The sequence below is a fragment of the Panthera pardus genome, unplaced genomic scaffold (assembly GCF_024362965.1).
Source record: "Panthera pardus isolate Hobbes unplaced genomic scaffold, ASM2436296v1 HiC_scaffold_8, whole genome shotgun sequence".
NCBI lineage: Eukaryota > Metazoa > Chordata > Mammalia > Carnivora > Felidae > Panthera > Panthera pardus.
The window spans coordinates 2,507,974-2,516,662 of NW_026527013.1; positions in this window are offsets into that span (position 1 = coordinate 2,507,974).

Here is an 8,689-nt window from a genome sequence, read left to right on the forward strand (position 1 = left end):
TTCAGAAACAGGGAGCACTGCAGAAAGAACGAGGCCCAGTCGGGGCGGGAGCTGGAAAGAGGAGTCTGAGTCCGCCTGGAAGGGTTTTCTGGGTGGAAGGAACAGCCTAGGCAAAGGCTCAGAGGCCGAGATGTTGTGGCGGTTGGACGGTTGGCTAAGACTTGACTGCGGCACTGGGTGGAGAAGCGGATGCAGAGGCGATAGAAAATCAGTTCCAGACAGCCTCTGGTGAGTAAGCATCTACCCAGTGCCAGACCTTGTCCCCATCCTCCCGAGCCCCTGGTCGAGGAGAAAGGTGGGCAAAAACCAGAAGTGCCCATCCCTGCAGGAAAAAGTGCTTCCAGAGTGTGCCAAAAGTCGTAACCACGGTGAGGTTAGCAAAGCTGGGCCATCATCTTGAGGGCGGTGAGGAGTCACAAAAGGGCTTTGAGCAGGGGAGAGGCTCTTGATCAGAGTCAGGTATGAGAAGGACACCTGGGTGACCTCCATGCTGCTATGGGATGGAAATCGGCACCCTGGCAGATAACTTGGCAGGATAACATTCCTACCCAGCATTTATTAAGCGCTTACTATTTGCCAAGCATTGTGTCAAGCCTGAGCCATACGCCACAGTAGCCGCTAGCCACATGTGGGTATTTAAATTTATTTAAGATTTATTTATTTTTGAGAGAGAGGGAGCACAAACGGGGGAGGGGCAGAGAGTGATGGGGACAGAAGATCCGAAGCGGGCTCTGTGCTGACAGCAGCGAGCCCAACACGGGGCTCGAACTCTTGAACCCTAAGATCACGACCTGAGCTGAAGTCGGACACTCAACTGACTAAGCCACCCAGGTACCCCTTGGCTATTTCAATTTAAATCAAGGGGCACCTGGATGGCACAGTTGGTTAAGCGTCGGACTCTTGATCTCATCTCTGGTCATGATCTCAGTGTTCATGAGTTCAAGCCCCACATTGGGTTCTGTACCCACAGCGTGGAGCCTCCCTGGGATTCTGTCTCTCCCTCTCTCTGCCCCTTCCCCGCTTGCATGAGCGCTCTCTCTCTCTCTCTCTCTCTCTCTCTGTTTCAAAATAAATAAAATTTTAAAAAATTAAATTGATTTACCAAATCATAGATTCACTTCTTTAGCCAAGTTAAGCCACATTTCAAGGTCTCAATCGCTCCGTGTCTTTCCGGACAGCACTGGGCTGTGTTTTATGTGACTTAACTCACTTCACCTGCCACCACCTTGGGAGGTATGTCCCGATGATAGCCTCATTCTATGAGCTACTAAACTGAGGCCCAGAGAGATTAAGCACCTGCCTGAGGCAGCACAGCAGGAATCGAACCCTGGCTCTCTGGCTGGTCTCTTAACCACTGGGCTATCTCACTTCCGTGTGTAGTGGCTAAAATTCAAATGTATGAGATTGTAATACAAGTCGTTATAATACTCCAGTTTAAGCTTTGAAGTGTAACTCAGAGTTGTTGAACGTTTTGGAACCTGCAGCCTTACAATACGGCCGTTCCGGCTGGCTGTCTCCGTGGAGCGAACAGGGGGATGCTTGGGGCGGCCGAGCCCTGCTGTGATGTCACTGTTCATCCAGGGGCATAGGCAAAGTGACACCCAGGGTGTATTGGTTCGCTGTCACTCAAAACAAATCTCTCCCCACCCCCAATTTAGCAATACACATTTATTAGGTCACAGTTTCTGTGGGTCAGGAGTCCAGGAGTAACTTCGCTGGGTGGCTCAGGGTCTCCCACGAGGTTGTGGTCAACACAGACCTGCCGGGGCTGCCTTATCTGAAGGCTGGACCGGGGCCGGAAGAGCCATTCTTGCCGACGCCCTCTCGAGGCTGCTTGTGGGAGGCCTCAGCTCCTCACCACGTGGGCCTCTCCGTGGGGCTGCTCGTGACCTGGCAGCTGGCTTCCCTGTGACCCAGAGGAAGAGTGGGGGAGGGGCAGAGAGAGAGGGAGGCACAGAATCCGAAGGAGTCTCCAGGCTCTGAGCTGTCAGCACAGAGCCCGATGTGGGGCTCAAACTCAGAAACTGTGAGATCATGACCTGAGCTGAAGCGGGACATTCAACCAACTGAGCCTCCCAGGCGCCCCTCATTTTAAATACATTTTGTAAAGAATGGAAGAGGCAGGTATGTGAGGCATTTTGGGGACAGTATCTATGTTTCACATACCTGCTCCACTGCCCTATGGGGATGCCCACATGGCCAAGGCTAGCTGCCTGTGAGGAACTGAGTCCTGCCAATGACCACACGCGGTTGGATGTGGGTCTTTCCACCGTCGAGCCTTCAGATGAGACTCAGCCCCGGCCACCCCATTGACTGCAGCCCATGAGAGGCCTGAGCCAGAATTCCGCTGAGCACCCCCAGATTCCTGACCCACAGAAACTTGGATCATGAGTGGCTTAAGCCACTAAGGTTAAGATAAGTCACTGTGCAGCTATGATAGCTAACACATCAACAAAACCTCATCAAGCACAGCAAAAGCTTCAAAATGCCCAGGATGAGCCTCAGAAGAATCTGGAGAGAAAATGATAACATTTTATTGAAAGACATAAACGAGGGGCACCTGGGTGGCTCAGTCAGTTAAGCGTCCGACTTCGACTCAGGTCATGATCTCACAGTTCACGTGTTCGAGCCCCACATCAGGCTCTGTGCTGACGGCTCAGAGCCTGGAGCCTGCTTCGGATCCTGTGTCTCCCTCTCTCTCTGGCCCTCCCCTGCTCGCACTCTGTCTCTCTTTCTCCAAAATATAAACATTAAAAAAATTTTTTTAATAAAAATGTAAAAACTACACGTCCTAAAAGCATAGTGGTTAAGGCTGGATGCCTTCTGCCCAGGGTTTGGATCCCAACTATGACACTTGTCAGACCAGTGGCCCGTCCCTCAGCTCAGATCTCTGTGTCCCCCCTCGGCAAAATGAGGCTAATCGGACACCACCTTTTGAGGGTTGTTGTGGGAACGAATGAGTTGACGTTAAGGAAGCTTAGAGCAAGCACTATGCGGGTGTCAAATCAATCCCCTTGGAGTTTCCTTTCCGAAGCCTTCTTCCCAGGACACCAGCAGAGGGCAGCAGAGACCCACGCCTCCGTCCAGGATTGGCGTCACCACTTTGAAATGCCACCAAGCATTTATTGAGCACCCACTGTGTGCCACGCAGTGCTCCGCGGGCTGCAGGGGGTGGTGAGGGGACCCCTGGACTCTCTTCTGGGTACAAGGGCTACCCTATCCCTTAAAGTCAACGGGATCAGCCCCACCTCCCGCCTCGCCGTGCTCCTCCCCACGTTGGCAGTGGTCCAGCTGCCAGCCCTTCTCTCTCCTCCCCGCCCTGGCTTCTGAGATGCCGGGTTGGGATGGAGGCACACATAGTCTCTTGAGCACAGAGAACACCCGTGGCTAAGGTGGGCAGGTAGGGATTTCCCAGGTCCTAGTGACGGAACAGGGGGCCCTTGGCCTGGCTGGCCTCAGGACTGCAGAGAGGACGCAAGCAGGGTGCATGGTGGTCAAACGGGGCTTGCGGGCCTCCCACCCCCACCCCCAGGACACGGACTGGGACGCTCACCTCTGGGTTCTCAGTACGTGCAAGTCGGGGCCTGCCTGCCCTCGAGCAACCGCTTTCTCTCTCCAAACCTCAGTTTCCTCATCTGCAAAATGGGACTCACGATAGTGCGCCCCATCCAGGACTGTGGAGACCATCAGGGAGATTAATTAAGGCACATAAATAACAGCCGTTGTCAACTTAATGTAAGGTGACAAGGCAAAACAGAACCTCCTTCCAAATCAGGAAAGTGAACTCTCAGACATCAGTCCTGCTGGATTGCCAGCATTTATTGAGCGCCTACTGTATGCTACACGCGGTGTAGGTCCTGGGGGTCCAACAGGAAACGAAACGCACAAAATTCCCAATTGGCACCTCCAGCATCCTGCCCCGCCCCAGCCCCGCCTTCATCCCGCCCCCTCTCTTTCCCCGAGTCTACCAGAGTGAGGTAGAGGTGGAGGTGATCTACATATTCATGAGTCCATCAGCCAATCCACAGCCAGAACTCGAGCCAGTCTATATCGACCCTGGGTAATTGTGACGTCAAGAGTGACGCAGTGAGTGATCCTTAAAGGTACAGTAACCGCCTGTAGAGAAGGGAGCCTGCCTCTCTTTGGAGGTCTATACAGTGCAGGTTGGAGTGTGCCGGGCATAGAGACCGGCTCAGACCAATGGCACCTGGGTGAAGCCCCAGGATAGGTTTCGAGCGCTCACTCCCTGCCAAGCACTTCACTCCAGCACCGGGTTCGCTGCGTGCAGCCGGAGCTTCAGCACCGGGGGTCGTGGACAGATCCAGGGCCTGGCCGGAGGGTCCTGTGTGGGTGGGTGGATTGTGTGGCGAGGTTCTGGGGACAGGATCCAGAAAGAACCCCAGGCCCTCAGCCAGCCCAACAGGAACAAGGGCCTATTCTTTCTCTGCCTGTCTGCCCTCCATCAAAGCCTCAAATGAGCCCAGCTCTTGATCCAAGAATCTGCCCGACATCTCCAGGCGGATGTTCCTCAGGACGAGACTGATGGAGAAAATAGTGCAGGGGGAGCTGAGTGAAAAGAGGAGGCTTCTGTTGGCTTCCAGGCAAACAGTGGTGTGGCTTAGATGAGGCCAGAGCTCCCCAGAACCCCCCGTCAGGATTTGTCACCTTTATCATTTAAATATGACAATAGACAATTATCTAATGTCCATCTCCCCCAACATACTGTGAGCTCCCTGAAGGCAGGCTTGGGGTCTGCCTCAGTCTTGCCGTGTTCCCCGGGGCTCAGTACAGGACCTAGCATACAGAAGGTGCTCAATAAAAGTCTGATGAATGAATAAATGAATGTCTCACGCCCAGAGCCCTGGTTAGGAGGCATCTGACATCGCATTGAATCTCACAACAAAGCTGCGAAGAAAACATCATCGGACCCATTTTACAGGTGGGGAAATTGAGACTCAGAGAAGGGAAGAAGTTTGCCTGAACAAAGCCAGGCAGACACAAAAGAGCCCTCTGGTGGTCATGGAAGGTCCTAATCCATGGAAGGTGGCATTTCAGGGGGGTCTGGAAGGGTAAGAGGTCAAGGGCCAGCACAAGGGCTACAGGAAGGAACGAGCAAGCGTTGAGTCATGTGATTGCAAAGGATAAAATCCAGCTGGCCACCCAACAGGAAGGTCATATGGGGTTCGAGGGTCAGGGGGAAAGTTCCTGAGCTGATAAGTGTCCCATGCGGAGAAGAGCACTGTGCGCATCTGATCCCCTGAGACCTGCCCTTGGATCATGCCATCCCTTGGGCAAGGGCAGGACCTGCCTCTTGCCCCAACCAAGAGAATATGGCAAGGGTGATGGTTTCCTTCTCATGGCCAGGCTACTTTCTCCCTCTTGTGTTTTTCCTTCAATTGTGGTAAAGCAAGTGTGACATAAAATTTACCATTTGAACCATTTTTAGGCATACAGCTTAATGGCATTAAGCACATTCACGCCATCTATGATATAAACATTTACTGCTATAATTTTTCACCGAAGTCCTGTTTTGGCTGCATCCCATAAATGTTGGTATGTTGTATTTTCATTGAATTAAAAGTAGTTTCTCGGGGCACCTGGGGTGGTGCAGTCAGTTACACATCTGGCTCTTGTTTTCAGCTCAGGTCATGATCTCACAGTTCATGAGTTCGAGCTCCGCATAGGGCTCTGCATTGACAGTGCAAAGTCTGCTTGGGATTATCTCTCTCCCTTTTTCTCTGCCCCTCCCCAACTCATTCTCTCTCTCTCTCTCAAAAATAAATAAATAATTGTATTTGAAAGTATTTTCTCATGTTTTATGCTTTCCTCTTTGATCTGGGTTATTAAGAAGTTGGTTGTTTGGAGAGGTTTTTTTTTTTTTTTTTTCACATGTCTTCGTGTTATTGATACATAGTTTTGTTATGGCCTTGAATTCTCTTAAATTTATTAAGGTTCTTTTCATGCACTATTTTGGTGAATAGGGTCTCTCTTGGGGAATGGTCCAGATGAACTTGGAAAGGATGCACAGTGTCCTGTTGTTGGATAGAATGTTCTGTCCATGTCATTTCAAGCTGGTTGACAGCGTTATCCAGGTCCTCCACAGCCTTGCCGACCTCCTGTCCATTTTCCCCAATTGTTGAGGGAATAGTGTGGAGGCCTCCAAGTATAATTGTAGGTTTGCCAAACTCTCCATTAAGCTCTATTCATTTTCATTTCCTGTATTGTAATTGTCCTTTGTGAGATCGTTTGCTGATTGTATGTGTGTAAAAACACACACTTTCAGGATTGGCAGATTGACCCCATCATCAGTGTATGTACCTTGCTACCGTGTCTGCTTTGTCTGGCTTTAACGTATCCACTCCCGTATATTTTAAATTCGTGTTCTCTCATACATTTCCCCTGTCATTTCACTTTATCTGTCTTTATATTTAAAGTGAGTGTCTTGCTAATCACGAATTTTTCCAGTTGTTTTGTTTGCTGAGAAAGCCTTCCTTTCTCCTTCATTTTCAAATGATACTTTCGTTGGGTATAAAATTCTGGGTTGACAGTCTTTTCCCATCCACAAGATATCAGTCCATTGTCTTCTCGCCCGTGCAGTTTCAGATGAGAAATCTGCGGTGATTGTTATGGATGGTCCTCTGTATGTAATGTGTCTTTTTGTCCTCGGCCGCCTTCAAAATTTTTCTCTGTATCTTTAATTTTATGCTTTTCAAATGTGACACCTGAGTATGTGCTTGGGTGGGTATTTATTCTGTTGGTATTTTCTGAGCTATGGGATCTGTGGTTTAATGTCTTTGATTTTTTAAGGTTATTGGCCATTCTCTCTTAAAATATTCTTCAGCTTCTTGTCTTCTTCTTCTGGGATTCTTTTTTTTTTTTTTTTTTTTCCTTCTGGGATTCTGATTACACATGTGTTAGATCATTTGCTCCTGCCCCACAGCCCCCGGATGCTCTTGACCTGTCTGTAACACCTCTCCAATGTTTGGTTATCTTCTTAACGAAGAGAGAACAGGCTTTAGGCTTGCTCTCAGGTCAGAGTTGGATAAGATTGAGGTGTTTGTTACATTTATCTTTACAGCTGACCTTGACTCAACGGCAGCCTGAGTGGTGAGTTATCCTTTTTTCTTTAAATACATCTAAGTCTCGAGGTGCCTGGGTGGCTCAGTCAGTTTGAGTGTACAACTCTTGATTTCAGCTCAGTTTGTGATCCCAGGGTTGTGGGATCAACCCCCCAGTCAGGCTCCATGCTGAGTGTGAATCCTGCTCGTGATTCCCTCCCTCTGTCCCTCTCCCCTGCTTGCTCTCCCTCTCTCTAAAATGAAAATAAAAAGGGAAGGAAAAATAGATTTTATATAAATAGCTTGATCAAAAGAAAAGTGTTTGGGGTGCCTGGGTGGCTCAGTGGGTTAAACGTCTGACTCTTGAGTTCAGCTCAGGTCATGATCTCATGGTTTGTGAGTTCGAGCCCTGCATCAGATTCTGCACTGACAGCATGGAGCCTGCTTGGGATGCTCGCTCTCTCTCTCTCTCTCTCTCTCTCTCCCTCAAAAATAAATAAATAAACTTAAAAAACAAGAAAGAAAAATGTTCAGTGGCGCCTGGGTGGCTCAGTCGGTTAGCACCCAGCTCTTGATTTTGGCTCAGGTCATGATCTCATGGTTTCTAAGATCGAGCCCTACATTGGGCCCTGTGCTGACAGCCCAGAGCCTGCTTGGGATCCTTTCTCTCCCTTTGTCCCTCCCTTTCTCTCTCTCTCTCTTTCAAAAATAAATACATAAACTTAAAAAAAATGTTCAGTAATACGTGGAGAACATAGGGAGAGTAGTCTGTGGATGACAGAAGAGAGCAGGGCTTCCCTAAACTAGTCTGCTCATTTGGCAGTTGGGGAAACTGAGGCACAGAGTGGGCAAAGGCTTGTGGACCTGGGCCCTCTGTCCTTGGTATGGGTGGATAGGTCGTCAGGGCAGGGGAGCTCACAGAGGCCCAGGCCCTGGCCCAGCTCAGGTGCTGCTGAGGGTCTGGGCCGGTCCTCAGGGGTCTCAGTTTCCTTGAGCAGAAACTGTAGCTGAGAAGCCAGGCCCGTGGGGCTGGGAGCGGATGGTATGTGACCCAGCAGCCCCCCAGCCTGCCGCGGCGGCCGGGGTGTGCCGGTCTCCTGGCCTTCTTTCGGTCTTTCTCTCTGTTTCGTGCTGTCTCTCTGTCTCTCCTCGTCTCTGCCTCTTACTGTGTGTCTCTCTCTCACTCCCCCCTCTCCTCCGGTCCCCCGTGTGCGTGTCTCTGTTCCTCACCTTCTGTGTCTCTCTCCCCCCCCCCCCCCCTCTGCTTCTCTCGCGCGCACTCTCTCCCCCCTCCTTGTTTGAAGACGGCTTTCCACATCTGCCTTCCGCCAAGGCCCGGGCTCTGACCCGCCGTCTGAATGCCTTACTCCAACCGCACATCTGTGGGGTAATTGTCTCCTGCGACCACAAGGTACTGAGGCAAATTATAGTTACGGGCGGGGGCCCGCATGTGGGCGAACCGCGTCCGCTGGGCGGGGCTGCGCTGGCCTCCGCTGGGTGAGACGGCTGGGGCGTGGCCTCGCCCGGCCCCTGGCCCCTCCCCACCCCTCCTGCCAGACCTGTATCTTTTGCGGCAAGATGAAAATGCCTTTTGTAACAGTCAGCAGGAAACGCCATTGTTGGCAAAGGCC